Source organism: Tiliqua scincoides, chromosome 2 (genome assembly GCF_035046505.1).
Source record: "Tiliqua scincoides isolate rTilSci1 chromosome 2, rTilSci1.hap2, whole genome shotgun sequence".
Taxonomy (NCBI): domain Eukaryota; kingdom Metazoa; phylum Chordata; class Lepidosauria; order Squamata; family Scincidae; genus Tiliqua; species Tiliqua scincoides.
The window spans coordinates 270,802,343-270,818,786 of NC_089822.1; the positions used below are offsets into that span (position 1 = coordinate 270,802,343).

At 52.7% G+C, this 16,444-nt stretch overlaps 2 pseudogenes; both read left to right on the forward strand.

Moving 5' to 3' along the window:
* Positions 1-3,076: 3,076 nt before the first annotated feature.
* On the forward strand, positions 3,077-3,190 carry LOC136643172 (5S ribosomal RNA; annotated as a pseudogene).
* Positions 3,191-10,261: 7,071 nt separating this feature from the next.
* Positions 10,262-10,377, forward strand: LOC136642344 (5S ribosomal RNA; annotated as a pseudogene).
* The last annotated feature ends 6,067 nt before the right edge of the window (positions 10,378-16,444 follow it).

The following is a 16,444-nucleotide window of genomic DNA, read 5'->3' on the forward strand; positions in this document are numbered from 1 at the left end:
GTGACTCCCATCCCACCGCCTGCAAATAATCGCTCTCCATGTCACCTTTCTTCCCCCTTATGTTTTGTGTTTCTCTTTGTCCTCCTGTCTTTCCAGGAAATCTTTGATAAAACTGAGAGAAGTTCAGAGCAGCCTCACCAAGCTGGTTCTAATGATCTTTAAGTTCTGGTGCTTATTGATTCATCTCAAAGACATGTGTTTTGTCTCTCTCTTGAGAAGCTTGAAGTGGCTTCCAGGGAGCAAATAGGTTGAAAACAGCAGCAGGTCAATCAAGAGCAGTGCAGGGAAACCCAGAGCAGGCAAATCTCTCTCTTCCCACCCATCCGCACTGCCCGCCCCCCACTCCCCAGCAGCCAATCATGACTAAATCAGACAGTTTGTAAAACCCTCTTTGCAGGACCAGACCATGACCAGGCCATACAAGGACCTTGGCCTTGGCCATACTACAGCCTTCACGGGGAGGGGGGAAGTCATCCCCCAAGGTTGGCACCACCACAGAAAAGTCCCTGATTCCAGCAGATGAACCTCACAGGAGAGGACAACCCTATAACTCAACAACAACACACGTTATACGCAGCAATCCCACCCTCTAAGGATGGGGAATTATTATCCCTACATTGTAGATGGGAGGGAGAGAGTGCACGCATGTACAGACCAAGGGACCCTTTCCTGGCCTCCTCCTCTTCTCCTGTATTCAGCCTGGTATCTTTCAAAAGACAGCTCCCATTGGCTCTGGACCCCTCACCCAGCAGGCGTTCCCAATCCTCCTCTTACCCCGTATGTGGCTGGGTGGCCTGGAGTTGCTCCTTGTCTTATCACAGCCATTTTCAACCACTGTGCCATGGCACACTGGTGTGCCGTGTGTGGTCCACAGGTGTGCCACACGAATTTGGGGGAAGGTCATTTATTAATAGGGCCAATGGGAGATGTGAGCACCCACTGGCAGCACGGTGTGCCTTGTCAATTGTCAAAAACCTGGCGGTGGACTTGACCATTTTAGTGCCTTGTCACTTCCCTGCATCTGGCAATCAGAGGCAGCCTGCCTCTAAAACCAAGAGCTTGCACATATCTACTATGACTTGTAACCCGTAATGAACTTTTCCTCCAGAAATTTGTCCAATCCCCTCTTAAAGGCAGACAAGATGCCATCACTACTTCTTGTGGCAAAGAGTTCCACAAACTAATTACATGCTGGGTAAAGAAATATTTTATTTTGTCTGTCCTAACCCTCCCAACACTCAGCTTTTGTGGAAGTCAACCGGTTCTGGTGTTATGTGAGAGGGAAAAGAGCGTCTCCCTATCCACTCTGTCCATCCCCTGCATGGTTTTGTGTGTCTCAATCATGTCCCCCCTCAGGCGCCTCTTTTCTAGGCTGAAGAGGCCCAAGCGCTGTAGCCTTTCCTCATAGGGAAGGTGCCCCAGCCCGGTAATCATTTTGGTTGCTCTCTTTTGCACCTTTTGGTTGCTCTCTTTTGCACCTTTCCATCTCCACTGTTCCCAAACGGGCACAGTATATGTTGGATAGTAGAGAGGCAAACAAACAGGACAGGATAATTCAAAAAAGCTTTTACTATGTTTGTAACCAATATTTTTTTACTTTTGAACATGTCCACCACATGTGTTAAAAGGTTCCCTCTTGTTTCTTACATTTCCAACAACTACTGGACATACTTTTGTCGTACCCCTGCCCAGAAGGGCAGCGCCAGTTTGGTAGACAGGGTGGATTCTGTCCAGTGCCACTGAGGCCGAATAAGCAGACACTGAAAGGTGGAAGGCTTTGAAGGTTCTTTATTTAACAAGACATGTCTGTGACCTTTGAGAGCTTGCACACTCAAATTCAAAGGCAGTTCTTTGGGCTTTTGATGCCCCTTTTATACATTTCAGTTGTTATTCAAAACACAATCCCCCCAAAAGGGTGTTAACCTTCCCTGGTAACATTCCACTGACCTTCTCATGCACTCAGCGCCCGCCCCTCTTCACTGTCCTCCCCATGGCTCTTGACCCCCACCTTCCAACAGGGAAGTAGTCTGGTTTCGGTCTGCCTGTTGAACATGTCCTGCTATTTCTGTTTTTAGCTATGATGATGCTATTGTCTGCGGTTTTTGTTAGTTGTCAGCAAAGGGTCTTTTAATAATAAAATTTGCAAGGCAGCAAGTCTGGAGCTTTTCTCTTAAGCTCATACTTTGCCTGTCTTCGTTCTGCCCCCTCCCTCTGTCCTGTATTGATGGTTGTTACAGGTTACTTTGGGAGGAAAGAAGGGGGTCCAAGACAGGTAATTAGGTAACAGTTTCATACATTTTGGCTAATTTACTTGGTGTCACATACCAGTGATAAATCATCTTATATATATTTTCCTTAATGTTAACATTCAAGAGTAAATTTTATTTGTTTTATCCATAGTTTCTCCCATCTGTCCACTGAGAGTTCATGGCCCACATTTTTCTCCCACTGGATAATGCATTCTTTGACCTGTTCATGTTCTGTTTCAAATTTCAAAAGCAATTTATATATTTTAGATATTACTTGCTCATCTGAGCGACACACACTTGCGCAGGTGTGTGCTGGAGAAAACCTGTTTGTGAGACTTAATGGAAGGAGCACCAGAAGCCTTTCAGGATTTGAATGCACAACCACACACTGCATACCTGGAGGGACCCCCTCCCCATGTGCAGAAAGACCCACCTGATCTTTGGGTGGCCCCATTTCACAGTCCTCTGGATGGGTATAAGACAGGCGCACCTGATGTCCGAAGGAGGATGACGTCACAGATGATTAACCTGCATTAGTTATCCCTGACCATGATGGAGTCAACTGTCAACCAGTTCAGTGACCTCTCTAGGCTGACATCAGCTCCCTAACTGGGGGGGGGGGGCTGGCTCCCAAGGGTTCCAAGTAGAGGTCTTTCCCCACCCTGCTGCCTGTCCGCCTCCCCAATTGCCCCTCCCTTGTTGAAGTCAGTCCTTCCTGAAAGCCACTTCTGCTTTGCAGAGAAGAAGAAGAAGAAGCATTTCACAGGGGATGTTTCTGTTGTAATTGGATCATTTGTGGGTTACGACACTGAGAGATTCAGTTCCGAGTTAAGGGTTACCCTGCACATGCCCGATCTCGTCTGATCTCGGAAACTAAGCAGGGTCAGGCCTGGTTAGTACTTGGATGGGAGACCGCCTGGGAATACCGGGTGCTGTAGGCTAATACCATAGTCTTTGGAGACTGAAGGTTGCCAGCCAACCCGCTAAGGGTCTGATCAGGCTCCCTGCAGGGTTGCAAACCCCAGAAGCAAAGGGGGAAAGGCCAGCCCCAGACACGAGGGGGAAACCCATCCTGGACTTACCCCCGAGGAAACACTTAATAGAAGCCTGTCCCAAAGTGGCTCCCAGACCCCGTGCATAAAAAGTGTGAGGACAGCAGCCCAGTGCAGGGGAGGGGAGTGGGGCATGCACCTGATCGCACTGCTCCCCCCGCTGAAGGGTGTTGCTCAGTGCTTGCAAAGAGGCCTGCCAGGCCTTTTCTGCTTGCTCCATGCAGCACGCTCCAGCTGCAACACTCATGACAGCCCCCCCCCACCAACCAGCCGGTGTATCCATCCCTCCTCTTGTGGGGGGGTGAGCGAATGGCTGAGCCAGCAGCAATGTGCTATGAGGCAGCTTGCAAAAGGGCAGGTGGGGGGAGGCGTGGGAACTTGGGCCCCCCACTGCCCTCCAGCCTGCAGCAGCCAAAAGCCACATTCTTCCTCCCCCACTACAAGTGAGCAAGACTCAGGCCATCTGGGGTTGGGAAGGGAGGGCAGGCAGACCAGAAGTCCTCCTCCTCCCTTCCCTTCCCTTGCAAGTGTGGCATTCCCTCTAAACTTTAAAAGCCACCCTGCAACCCCTTCCTCTCGCCCCCCTCACTGCAGTGTGCCTGCTTGTTCTCCTTCCCATGGGTACATGTGTACCACCCAAATTCAGGCAGTATAGAAGCGCCCTGGCTTGGGCAGCAGGAGGTCTGGGCTACACAGAGAAGACTTGCACATACTTCATGAACAAAATTGTTGAGAGGTCTGGTAAGGAGGTTGGCAGGAGGGAAATGAGCAGTTGCCCCGTAGACACACAAAACCACAAGGTTATTTCTCTCAGTACTGTGGAGGGAGGAACATGTTACAGGGTGTGTGTGTCCTTTCGTCCTCATTGGATAAATAAAGGCCCAGCAGCTGCCTCTGGGAAGCCCACCGGCAAGAGAATAAGGGGCTTTTCTCTCAGCACTGCTCCTCACGAGTGGATACAGAGGCAGGTGGCTGCTGCTGAACCCAGGGGGAGTCCACGGCCAGCATGACTAAAAGCCAGTCACAGGCCTCTCCTCCCCGACTCCCCCTTTAAAGCCATTCAAGAAATGTCCACCATCCTGGCTGGAGGCAGCGAAATCCACAAGAAACCCCTCCTTTTGTCCATTCTAAATCTCTCACCCCTCAGCCTCACTGGATGAGCCAGCCTGGTTCTGGTATCGCGAGAGAAGAAAAGCTTCTCTCTCCACCAGACGTAACTGCAGGAGTCTCAATCATGTTGTCCCCCAACCCCAAAAGCACATAAGGAAAGTCCTCCAGCTCTCTAATCACGTGGGTAGCACTCTCTGGCACCTTTTCCAGATCCCCTTCCTCAGCCTCATTCTGCTCAAAGAGCGAGTGAAAAGGTAGACCGTGCGATATTGTTTCCTCCAGTGACCCTTGCAAGAGTGGACAGAGGTCAGGCAGATGAAAGAGGCTCTCAGAGGCTCTCTGGCCAACAAAACACCCCTGGAGCAGGACATTCTGCACATGCCTCTATCTTCATAGCCATTTTGATTCGTACTGTTGCAGGGAGGGAAGCAGGAATTCATCACAGGGGTTCAGACAAGAGCCCACTTTCAAGACACGTTAAGATGTTGGCTCCAACGGAGGAAGCTTCCTGTCAGTTTTTGCACATTTATAGAGTTGATCTTTGAAAGAATGCCTTGATTTAAAAATGCACTTCCTCTTACATGTGAGTCCTTCAGCATAGAGGTCTATGTGCCATTGGAAGGTCTTCCAAAGTTCCAGGCATTTTATTCATCACATTCATCCTTGTGAAGGTCCTTCAGTGAGACCCAAGAACTGCCTGAAGTACCTTCCAGATTCCAGATACTTATATGGCTTTGGCCCTGCATGGATTCTTTGATGCAAAATAAGACTTGTGCCGCGTCTGAAACTCTTTCCACACTCCAAGCACTGATGCAGCTTCTCTCCTGTGCACAGTCTTGGATGCCATTTAAGGTCTGGGCTGTGACTGAACGGCTGCCCACACTCAGAGCATCTGCAGGTCTTCTCATTTGGGTGGCTTCCCTCACGTGATTTAAGGCATGTGCTATGCTTGAAGTTTTTTCCACATTCCAAGCACGTATGTCGTCTCTCCCCTGTATGAATTCTTTGATGTAAAGTAAAGCTTATGCCATGACCGAAACTCTTTCCGCACTCAGAGCATTTATATGGCATCTCTTCTGTGTGGCTTCTTCGATGCGCTTTAAGCTGCACGCTGTGACTGAAGCTCTTCCCACACTCTGAGCATGCATGTAGCGGTATTGTCTGTCTATGGATTCTCTGATGCAGTGTAAGATTTATGCTCCGACTGAAGCTCTTTCCACACTCTGAGCATATAAAAGGTTTGTCATCAGCACGGACCCTTGGGTGCCATTCAAGGTCTGGGCTGTGACTGAACTGTTTCCCACTCCTGGAGTTTGTGTAGGACTTCTCTTCATTGTGGATTCTTTGATATGAGCCAAGATCTTCCCTCTGACTGAAGTTCTCTCCATACTCAGTGCATTCTGAAAGTCTCTCCTCCTCTGGAACTTCACGATGGCCACTCGGGCATTCTTGATTGCTAAAGAGTTTTGCAGTTAGGGGGGAGTTTGCTGCGGGGCAGTCTTCTTGGACTGGAATTCCATGGAATGCAGAAGAAATGGATGTCTCCCTCCTCCTCTGTCTTGATTCAGCTTCACTGTTCTGCTGTTCCCCCTCTTTCTCTCTCCCCTCCTCACCACCTGAAGGAACAAAGCAATAAACAGATGAGGGATGAACAATGCGGGGTACAAGCCATGATGTGTATGCGCAACCTCCTGATTTTAGAAATGGGTTATGTCAGAATGCCAGATGCAAGGGAGGGCACCAGGATGAGGTCTCTTGTTATCTGGTGTGCTCCCTGGGGCATTTGGTGGGCCGCTGCGAGATACAGGGAGCTGGACTAGATGGGCCTGTGGCCTGATCCAGTGGGGTTGTTCTTTTGTTCTTAAACTACAATTCCCAGGAGGCCTTGCAGGTCTCTTGTTATCTGGTGTGCTCCCTGGGGCATTTGGTGGGCCGCTGCGAGATACAGGGAGCTAGACTAGATGGGCCTATGGTCTGATCCAGTGGGGTTGTTCTTTTGTTCTTAAACTACAATTCCCAGGAGGCCTTGCAGGTCTCTTGTTATCTGGTGTGCTCCCTGGGGCATTTGGTGAGCCGCTGTGAGATACAGGGAGCTGGACTAGATGGGCCTGTGGCCTGATCCAGTGGGGCTGTTCTTACGTTCTTAATGCCTCGTACAGGGGAACAAGATCAATTCACTGCAGTGTGAACAGAAGAGTCTGTAGGGAAGCAGATACCAAAAATGACTGGTGTTACTTGATAGCCAATGTGGTGAAGTATAAAGAGCTCTGGATGCACGGCCTGGAAACAGATGCCCATGTCCCCCGTCCCCCCCGGCACTTCCTGTTGAAGGAGCTCAACACCAAGGCTGAAAAAGAGCTCTGCATGAGGCCTTGATGGGCTGCTCCCAGTTAAAATGGAGAATACCAAGCAAGGTGGACCATAAGAACAGCCCCACTGGATCAGGCCATAGGCCCATCTAGTCCAGCTTCCTGTATCTCACAGCAGCCCACCAAATGCCCCAAGGAGCACACCAGATAACCAGAGACCTCATCCTGGTGCCCTCCCTAATTTTGGGTGCCCTCCCAATACCTTATTTTGTGGTATGTGTAGGTTGGACCCAGCAGTAAGGATCTGGTTTCAAGTCAGAGTGGCATCTTTCATGGAAAATAAATCTTGAGCTCTTGCTGAAGCTCCCCCCCCCCCCAAACACACTCAGTATTCATCTGGTTTCTCCCTAAGGTGCATTCTTCAATGCATATTCACAATTTGTAGTTGCACTTCCCAGCATAAGAACCTAAGAAGAGCCCCACTGGATCAGGCCATAGGCCCATCTAATCCAGCTTCCTGCATCTCAGAGTGGCCCACCAAATGCCCCAGGGAGCACACCAGCTAACAAGAGACCTCATCCTGGTGCCCTCCCTTGCATCTGGCCTTCTGACATAGCCCATTTACCGGGTGCTGTAGGCTTCTACCAGAGTCTTTCGAGACTGAAGGCTGCCAACCAGTGAAATTGACTGGCAGGTGTTCTAGGATGACAAAGGAGGGACTTCTTCACACTGCACAACACAGGCCTGACCTGTGGAATTTGCTGCCGCAAGATGTGGGGAAGACCACTAATTCTGAAGACTTTCAGAGGTATTGGCAATCTTCAGTCTCGAAAGACTATGGTATCGCGCTCTGAAAGGTGGTTCTGGCACAGCGTCTAGTGTGGCTGAAAAGGCCAATCCGGGAGTGACAATCCCTTCCACACCGGGAGCAAGTGCAGTCTGTCCCTGGTCTGTCTCCCTGGCTATGGGCCTTCCTTCTTTGCCTCTTAGCCTCAGACTGTTGGCAAAGTGTCTCTTCAAACTGGGAAAGGCCATGCTGCACAGCCTGCCTCCAAGCAGGCCGCTCAGAGGCCAGGGTTTCCCACTTGTTGAGGTCCATCCCTAAGGCCTTCAGATCCCTCTTGCAGATGTCCTTGTATCGCAGCTGTGGTCTACCTGTAGGGCGCTTTCCTTGCACGAGTTCTCCATAGAGGAGATCCTTTGGGATCCGGCCATCATCCATTCTCACAACATGACCAAGCCAACACAGGTGTCTCTGTTTCAGCAGTGAATACATGCTAGGGATTCCAGCACGTTCCAGGACTGTGTTGTTTGGAACTTTGTCCTGCCAGGTGATGCCGAGGATGCGTCGGAGGCAGCGCATGTGGAAAGCGCTCAGTTTCCTCTCCTGTTGTGAGCAAAGAGTCCATGACTCGCTGCAGTACAGAAGTGTACTCAGGACGCAAGCTCTGTAGACCTGGATCTTGGTAAACACAACACTGGACTGGATGTGCCCCCCAGGGCTACTCTTCCATTCTTTCAGAGGTGACTGCGCACATTCGGGGAGGAGCAGAGGCCTATCACTGGGTGCCAGGCATGAGGGCAAAATGCTCTCTCCAGGCTCAGTGGCAGCTGATCCCCTGAAGCCCAGCAGTGGTGGGCGAGGGACTGCCTCTCTCCCTGCTTGTAGGTCTCCTGCTGGAGCACCTGATCGCCTCTGTGGGAAACACAACCCTGGACTGGATGTGCCCCCCAGGGCTGCTATTCCATTCTTACCAAGGCTCTCAACACATGACTGAGTGGAACCTGACGATTGCTGTCCTTCCTCAGAGTTCGGGGCGTGGGGATCTCTGGCCACTTCTGCCAGCCAGGAGACCAGGTCCATTTGGGGAGCCAGAAGTCCTTCTTTGGAGAGAAGAGAGAGAGAGTTGCCCCGGGCACTTTCTCAATACCTGTTATTGACAGAACTGCAAACCAAGCGTTATGCCCTCCTCTCTTCTCTGATCTGAGAAAAGGAGGGACGAGGAGAGCTCTGAACTCCTGCCTCTGATCTGACCTGATGATTCCTCCCCAGCCTGGCTGCTCTCTAGCCCATTTGGATGAGGAGACAGGCAGCCACTCTCAGAGAAGCTGCTGCAGCCACCGGAAGAAGGAGAGGGAGGGGCTGTGGCCACTGCTCCCAGCAGCTCCAGGCTTCCTCCCTTTGCCAGCTGCAATTCCTCCCCCTGCTCCAACTGACCAGCACAGCTCGGAGCAGCCACTGCCCAGGCAAGCAAGAGGCTGCTGCTGCTCACCCAGGCCGGCCGGCTGAAGACAGGCTGGGGGGAAGGAGAGCAGAAGGCGGGCCTTGCTCCTGGCACCCTTGCCGTTCACCCACCTGCCGCTTCCGGCTTGAGCTCATGATCTGCCAGGGTAGCAGGAAGCAGGAGCTGCCCAGAAGAGCAAGTCGGAGCAACTGCTCCAGGCTGTGACGTTCTCTGCACTGGTGAAGTCAATGCAAGTGGGGTTAGGGGGCGATAAAGAGGTCTGGCAAATGGGACCCACCAAAGGGCTCTCCCAAAGGTGCAGCCAGTCCTACAAGCACACTCCGAAATCCCACCAGGAACACAGTCCCAAGAGGGAAGCCAGCCCTGCACTTCCCAGTCACTGTGCTGGGGAGAGGAGTCCCGTTCCGGGAGGGAGGTTCCTTCTTAGGTCAGCCCAGTTCCCCCGCAGGGCCACCTCTGACATCGCAGTCTGACACCACCTTACGCAGCTCTGAGAAAGGGCCACCAAGAAGCTGTAGGACCCCACAATCCTGCCAGCCTCAAAAATGGAGCTGCAAGTTGTTAGATGTCTCACTGCTATTTCTTTGGGGTGTCACATACAGTGCCTTGTGTGTGCTGCTCAGAATAGCAGCTAACTTGGGTGTTAGAACCACCAGTAAGTGACTAGAGAAATACAATCCAACCTCCAGGAGGAATCCCTGCAGCACACAGACAGTAAGTGACAGGAAAGGGTCAGACAGTTGCTTTGAGCACTTAGTTGTAATGCGCTCGACGTGGGGCTGCCCCTGAAGATGGTCCAGAATCCACAGCTACTGCAGAATGCAGCGGCTCGTGCAGTTACTGGAGGTCAGCGGTTTGACTCTGTCACGCCGCTGCTCCGGCAGCTGCACTGGCTGCCTATTCGTTTCCAGGCTGAATTCAAGGCGCTGGTTTTGACCTTTAAAGCCCTAAACGGCTTGGGACCAGCATATCTGAGAGACCGCCTTCTCCCACTTAGTCTGGTTCGTTCTCTGAGGTCATCAGAGGGGGCCCTGTTGACTGTGCCGCCAGTAAGAGAGGCGAAGGGGACGGCGGCCAGAAACAGGGCCTTTTCGGTGGTGGCACCTGCACTATGGAATTCCCTCCCCTTTGAATTGAGGACAGTCTCCTCACTATTAACTTTCCTACGAGGCCCGAAGACTTTTTTATTTACGAAAGCCTTTGAGGCCTTATGTTGGCTGCTTTTATTAATTTAATGTTTTTACTGTGCATTTTACTGCTGACTGTGTATAGTTCGTATTGTTTGTTTTTAATTGTTTTATAATGTTACCCTGCACATGCCTGATCTCATCTGATCTTGGAAGCTAAGCAGGGTCAGGCCTGGTTAGTACTTGGATGGGAGACCGCCTGGGAATGCCAGGTGCTGTAGGCTTATACCATAGCCTTTCGAGATTGAAGGTTGCCAACCATACAATCTGTTGATTGTTAGCCGCCTTGGGTGCCCTTCGGGGAGAAAGGCGGAGTATAAATCAAATAAATAAAGGAAGGAAGGAAGAAAGGAAGCAGCCTCACCCACAGAGGCCACAATCCCAAAGGTCTCCAGCATGACCTCCCTGTACAGGAATCTTTGGTCTGGGTCTAGCAGAGCCCACTCCTCTTTGGTGAAAGACACGGCTACATCCATGAAGGTCACTGGGCCCTGAGCGGAGAAGGAGGAGAAGAAGAGAACTTTAGCCCCTCACAGGTAACATCAGGTCCCAGGGGACGGGAGGCGGCTGGAAGTCCTCCAACAGAATCCAAAGCATCACCAGTGGCCTTTGCGGCCTTCCTAGTGGGCGGCTTTGAGGGACCCAGAGGGAAAGAGGTAGGTTCACTCAGGCCTAGAGAGATGCACCAGCACTAGCAGGGGAAGAGGGTGGGCACCACCCCCACCCCCACTGCGTCTAGCCAGTCTTCTCCTACCTGCTCCTGCCGAGCAGTCTCCGTTTCTGCTTCACCACAAAGAGAAGGTCCACAGTGGCTTAATCCACGGCCTGCGGGGGAAACACAGGAGCTGGGAAGCTGACTGTATCTCGACTGCTGCTGCCAGGCCCTCTTCGAGGCATGGGTCCCTTCCTTTGCAGCTCGAAGCCACTCACTTCCTCCTCACAGACCTCTCTGATCACTACAGTCACCTGAGGAAGACCTGCTTCATCTTCCTCCACCGACTATGGCGAAAGCTGAGAGGATCCTGCACTGGGACGGCTCACATCCTTCACGCTGCCCACCTCGTTGCCAGGAGTCTGAGCGGCCAGTTAAGACTTCCTGGACTCAAATCTCTCCTCTGCCCTGAATTTCTCAGGCAAGCTCCTCCCTCCCATTCTCACTCCGCCCCATCAGCAATATGGGAGTAATAGAACATAAGAACATAAGAACAGCCCCACTGGATCAGGCCATAGGCCCATCTAGTCCAGCTTCCTGGATCTCACAGAGGCCCACCAAATGCCCCAGGGAGCACACCAGATAGCAAGAGACCTCATCCTGGTGCCCTCCCTTGCATCTGGCATTCTGACATAACCCATTTCTAAAATCAGGAGGTTGCACATGCACATTATGGCTTGCATTAAGCCAGTCTAGATGAGCAGAAATGCAGCCGCCCTGCCCTTCTTCCCCAAAATAAAACTGTGTCAGTGAAAGCCAGCAAAGACCCACAGACACAGACGCACCACACAGCCCTGCTTTGCTCATGTTGCTTTGAGCACTTAGTTGCTGCGGAAGATCATGCAATGCAATAAAATACGAATAAAAACATTCTTCATACAGATTGTGCATCTCATCCACTTGTGTGAATGCCTTCGCTCTCCACATGAGCTCTCGGGCAAATTCAGAATGCCTGGATGGCACCCTAACTCGTTTTTAAGGGGGGGAGGGAAGCGTGTTCTCTCAGAGGCTAGAGCAGAAATTTTCAACCAATGCGCCATGCGCTTTGGTACACTGGTGTGCTGTGAAAGCTCCCCAGATGTGCTGCAGGGGTTTGAAGCACAGCAGCTGATTCTGGGTTCTGTGGCTCTGTTTCTAGGGCACCTGTCTGTAGTCATGACTGGCCTGTCTCTGAGCCAGCAGGGGAAGAGGCTCAGGCAGTTCATCACTACAGACAGTTGGCCTAGAGACAGAGCTGCAGAACCTGGAAGAGTCTCTTGGAAGCCAGAAGAGACATCACAAGAGGCAAAGACCGCAGAGCAGACCATAGAGGTCAGTGTGCAGTGGGAAGAAAAGCGGTGAAAATCTCCGGGTTCAAGAGTGAAAGGGAATTGGTCTCCATTTTCCGGCACCGTTGAGAGAGCAAGTCCAGGTTGAGACACTCCCTCATTCCTTACCCAGTGAAGGGGCTCGTCTGTCCTCATCCTGCACAATCCATCTGAACAGCGGCCTCTGCGTGGTGCTCAAAGAAGCCTTCTCTCTTGCAGTAAAATCTGCATCCTGTTCTGCTTCTGCCAGCCCCTGCAACTGGAAGAGCAGCAAGGAGCCCAGGGAGGCAGTGGAGGGGGAAGAGATGGAATGGAAGTAGGAAGGGGGCTGGTTACGTCACCAACACAAACACAACACCAGGATCCACCATCCCCGCCACCAGCCAAGGGAGCCTTGATGCAGCGGCATGGAGACTATGGAACTGCCACTTCCGGGGGGGGGGGGTGTCAGGTCTCCTCTTTTGGCCTTCACTGCCTCCCAGGTATACAAGAATGCCAGATGCAAGGGAGGGCACCAGGATGAGGTCTCTTGCTATCTGGTGTGCTCCCTGGGGCATGCAGGAAGCTGGACTAGATGGGCCTATGGCCTGTTCCAGTGGGGCTGTTCTTATGTTCTTAAGAAAAGAACAGTTTTGTTTCAGGGAGGGAGGGAGGGGGAGAGGAGATCAATACCCCTGCTAATAGGGAAAGAGGCACTTTTTCAAGTGGGTGCTCCTTTTTTTAGCAGGGGGAGAGTAACTGGCCCTCCTCACCCCAGCAGTGTCTTTTCGAGTGGCTGTCTGCTGGTGTTGTTTTGCATCTTTTTAGATTGTGAGCCCTTTTGGGACAGGGAGCCATTTAGTTATTTGATTTTTCTGTCTGTGACAGATCAGGAGAGAGATCTCGGGGTTCTTGTGGACAGCTCGATGGAAGTGTCGACCCCAAAAGTGTTCAGGGAGAGGGTCCCGGGGAACCCTGTACGTGTTCTCAGCTCCTGGGGAAACCAGCAAGGAAACAAGTGACCAGTTCCCACCTGCTGCCCTTCCTGCTGCTGGTCCTCGGCCCCGCTCAGGAGGAAGTCTTCTGCCAGAGCCGCTGCCTGGGAGCTGGTCACCGGCTTGCGTCCTCTGACCCAGCCTGCCACTTCCGGAGACAGGACGGCCAGGAACTGCTCCAGGACCACCAGGTCCACCACCTGCTCCTTGCTGTGCTGCTCTGGCTTCAGCCACTGATGGCAAAGGGCCTGGAGGCGGCTGCAGACCTCGCGGGGCCCCTTGGCATCCTGGTAGCGGAACTGCCTGAAGCGCTGGCGCTGGGCATCTGAGCTGGCTGCGTCCCCACCCAGGATCTCCTCCTGCGCAGACCCTTCGCAGACTGTCTTGCCTTTGCCACCCTGGACATCGGCGGTGGGACCCTGTTCCGCGACAGCCTCTTGTTCTTCCATCCTTGGCTCCCTCTTCCGGACCAGGATCCTGCAAAGGTTCCTTCACCTGCGGAGCAGAGAACGAGACGATTCAGCCCCCCCCCCCCCGGCAGTGACAACCAGTGGCGTAGCTAGAGGGGGGCAAAGTACTCAGTCTTGCAGGAAGCCTCCCCGCAGCGTGCAAGCGGCGCTTCCCCTTCGGAGCCATTGGGGGGAGCAAAAGGGAGGTGTGCGCTTGCACGCCTCGGTGTGGGTCCCTGCAAGACTGAGTGCTTTGCCCCCTCTAGCTACGCCACTGGTGACACGCCCCCCCCGCCCGGCGCCCCTACCTGCTGCCACTCCCGCTTCTCTGCCCTCCGCAGCGAGGCTGCCCCCACCGCCCCCCGGAGACGCGGAGCCCGCACGTGGGAAGGGGCTGGCCAGGAAGTGCGCGGGCGCAGCGCCAGGCGGAGGCTTCTCTAGGGCTCGGCGTCCCTCGCCTTGACCCCTGGGCTGCTCGTCGGGTTCGCTCGCACGCCCCCTGCCCGGACCCTGGCAGCCCCTCCGTGCACGCCCTCCTCCTGCGGGGGTCGGGGGAGTGCAGGAGGGGGGCAAAGGCAGGGAGAAGGGGGCGGGGCTTCGGAAGGGGAGAGGAGGATGCGCGGGCAGCAGTGGCGTAGCTGGAGGGGGCGCAGAGCGCTGAGTTTGGCAGGGAGTCTCACCGCAGCGTGCAAAGCACTAAGTTTCGCTGGGGCCTCACCTGCAGAACTTAGCGCTTTGCCCCCCTCTAGCTACGCCACTGAGAGTGCGTGTCAGTTCACAGTGACCCCCTGCAAGCAGCAGCAATTTAAAAGTGGTGGCAATAAAAATCAGGAGGAGAGCACAAAAATCAGGCTAACTCTGCAGAGTTGCTGCTACACGCAGCAAAAATCCTGGTGTGGCTTCTCTCCCTGCGAGTTCTCCTCTGGAAAGCAAAGCTTGTACTGCACATCACCTGAAGTCCTTTCCGTGCTTCTCTTTTATCTTGCTCCCCCCACAGCCCCTATTCCTTGGCGCATAAGAAAGTTTTCCATTCCAGTTCTTGCTGCACTCCGAGTAATTCCAGAGTTTTTCTCCTGCCTGAATTCAGGCTGGAGCTTCTGGTGATACCCCAAGCATTTCTAAGCTTCTCCGCTGGGTAAAGACTTCAAGGCCACAATCCTAACCAATTTTCCAGCACTGACATAAGGGCATTGCAACTCTGAGGTAAGGTAAGAGAACAAACATTGCCCTACCTTGAGGCCTCCCTGAGTGCCACCCAACTGCAGGATGCAGCACATGCTCCACTGGTACAGCTATGCCAGTGCTGGAAGGTTGGCTAGGACTGCACCCTAACAGACACTCAGGACCAAACTGCATCTGGCCCCAAGCCTGCCATCTGCAGACGGAGCTGTGGCCATCTTCGGACAGGACATGGCCAGGAAACGTCTCTGCTGAAATGAAGCTGCAAAGGGAACCAGGTTGGCTGGGGCTGTGGGATCCCAAGAGGGGGAGGTTCCAAAGGCTTCCTCCTTGTCATAGTCCCACTCCCAAATTCTTTCTTGAAACAGCTGTTTGCTCCCAGAGTGCTCAGGCCAGCCAGCCAGCCCACCCACCCCCACAGCTCCAAGATTCCCTTCTCAGCTGTCTTTGGGCAAGCAAGAGACACCTCCACCCCCTTCTTCGGGCCCACTGATTGCCTTAAAGTCATGTGCAATTTGACCCTCAGCTATGAGCACCAGTTGAAACACCCCCTCTGTGCCCAGCACTGATGTGGTTTGTCTCATAAATGATGCGCCTTAACTTATCACAAAAGGATCTGCTCCACGATGGCTGTTCTTAAGTTCTTTCTGAAGTTCTTTCCGTACTTGGATCACTGATTTGGTTTCAAGCCGGGGGGCATCTTTCGTGGAAAATAAATCTTGAGCTCTTGCTGAAGCTTCCCCAGACACTCACACACACACACACACACACACACACACACACACACACACACACACACACACACACTCAGTATTCATCTGGTTTCTCCCTAAGGTGCATTCTTCAATGGATATTCACAATTTGCGGTTGCACTTCCCAGCATAAGAACCTAAGAAGAGCCCCACTCGATCAGGCCAAGGTGCATCTAATCCAGCTTCCTGCATCTCACAGTGGCCACCAGGTGCCTCAGGTAGCACCCAAAATGACAACATATCTGCATCCTGGTGCCACTCCTTTCCATGTGGCAGTCAAAGAGGCTACCTCTAAAGCCCAGAAGTTGCAGTCATGACTTGTGGCCTGTGATGGACTTTTCATCCTTAAATCTGTCCAGTTCCCTTTTAAAGACATCTAGTTCAGGTCCCAAAGCCTGGTGTGAAGCCCAATTGAGAGAGATCCAGGTGTGAGCTTAGCAGAGCTTTAGGGGGATCCCTGATTTTTGTTTAAAAGTAAAATCCTTAAATAAAAGCCCTTCAGCCTACTGCCACGGAGGAGGAGGCTGGGCTAGAAGCTGAGGGCTGCTCATGGCTGGGTCTCCGATGGAAGCACGTAATGTCACCTCTTCTCAACGGTGTGCAGTGAAATGGGACAAGGCTTGGGGAATCTCTTTCTCTCTCCCCCTCCTTTGTTTGTTCCCTGCCTAGGAGTGACTATCCCCCCAGATCATAAGAGCAGCCCCGCTGGATCAGGCCATAGGCCCATCTAGTCCAGCTTCCTGTATCTCACAGGAGAAGATTAAAGATCAAGCCCAGCCTCTCTGAAGAATTGCAAGGGCCATGCTGGACTGGAAGCTGCCTCAGCCGTTCATCCCAGTAGGGCATGATCATAAGACCATGGCAGTTCTCAAGAGCTCAGCAAGGTGAACGTGCATCCCTTGGAAAAGATGAGCTTAG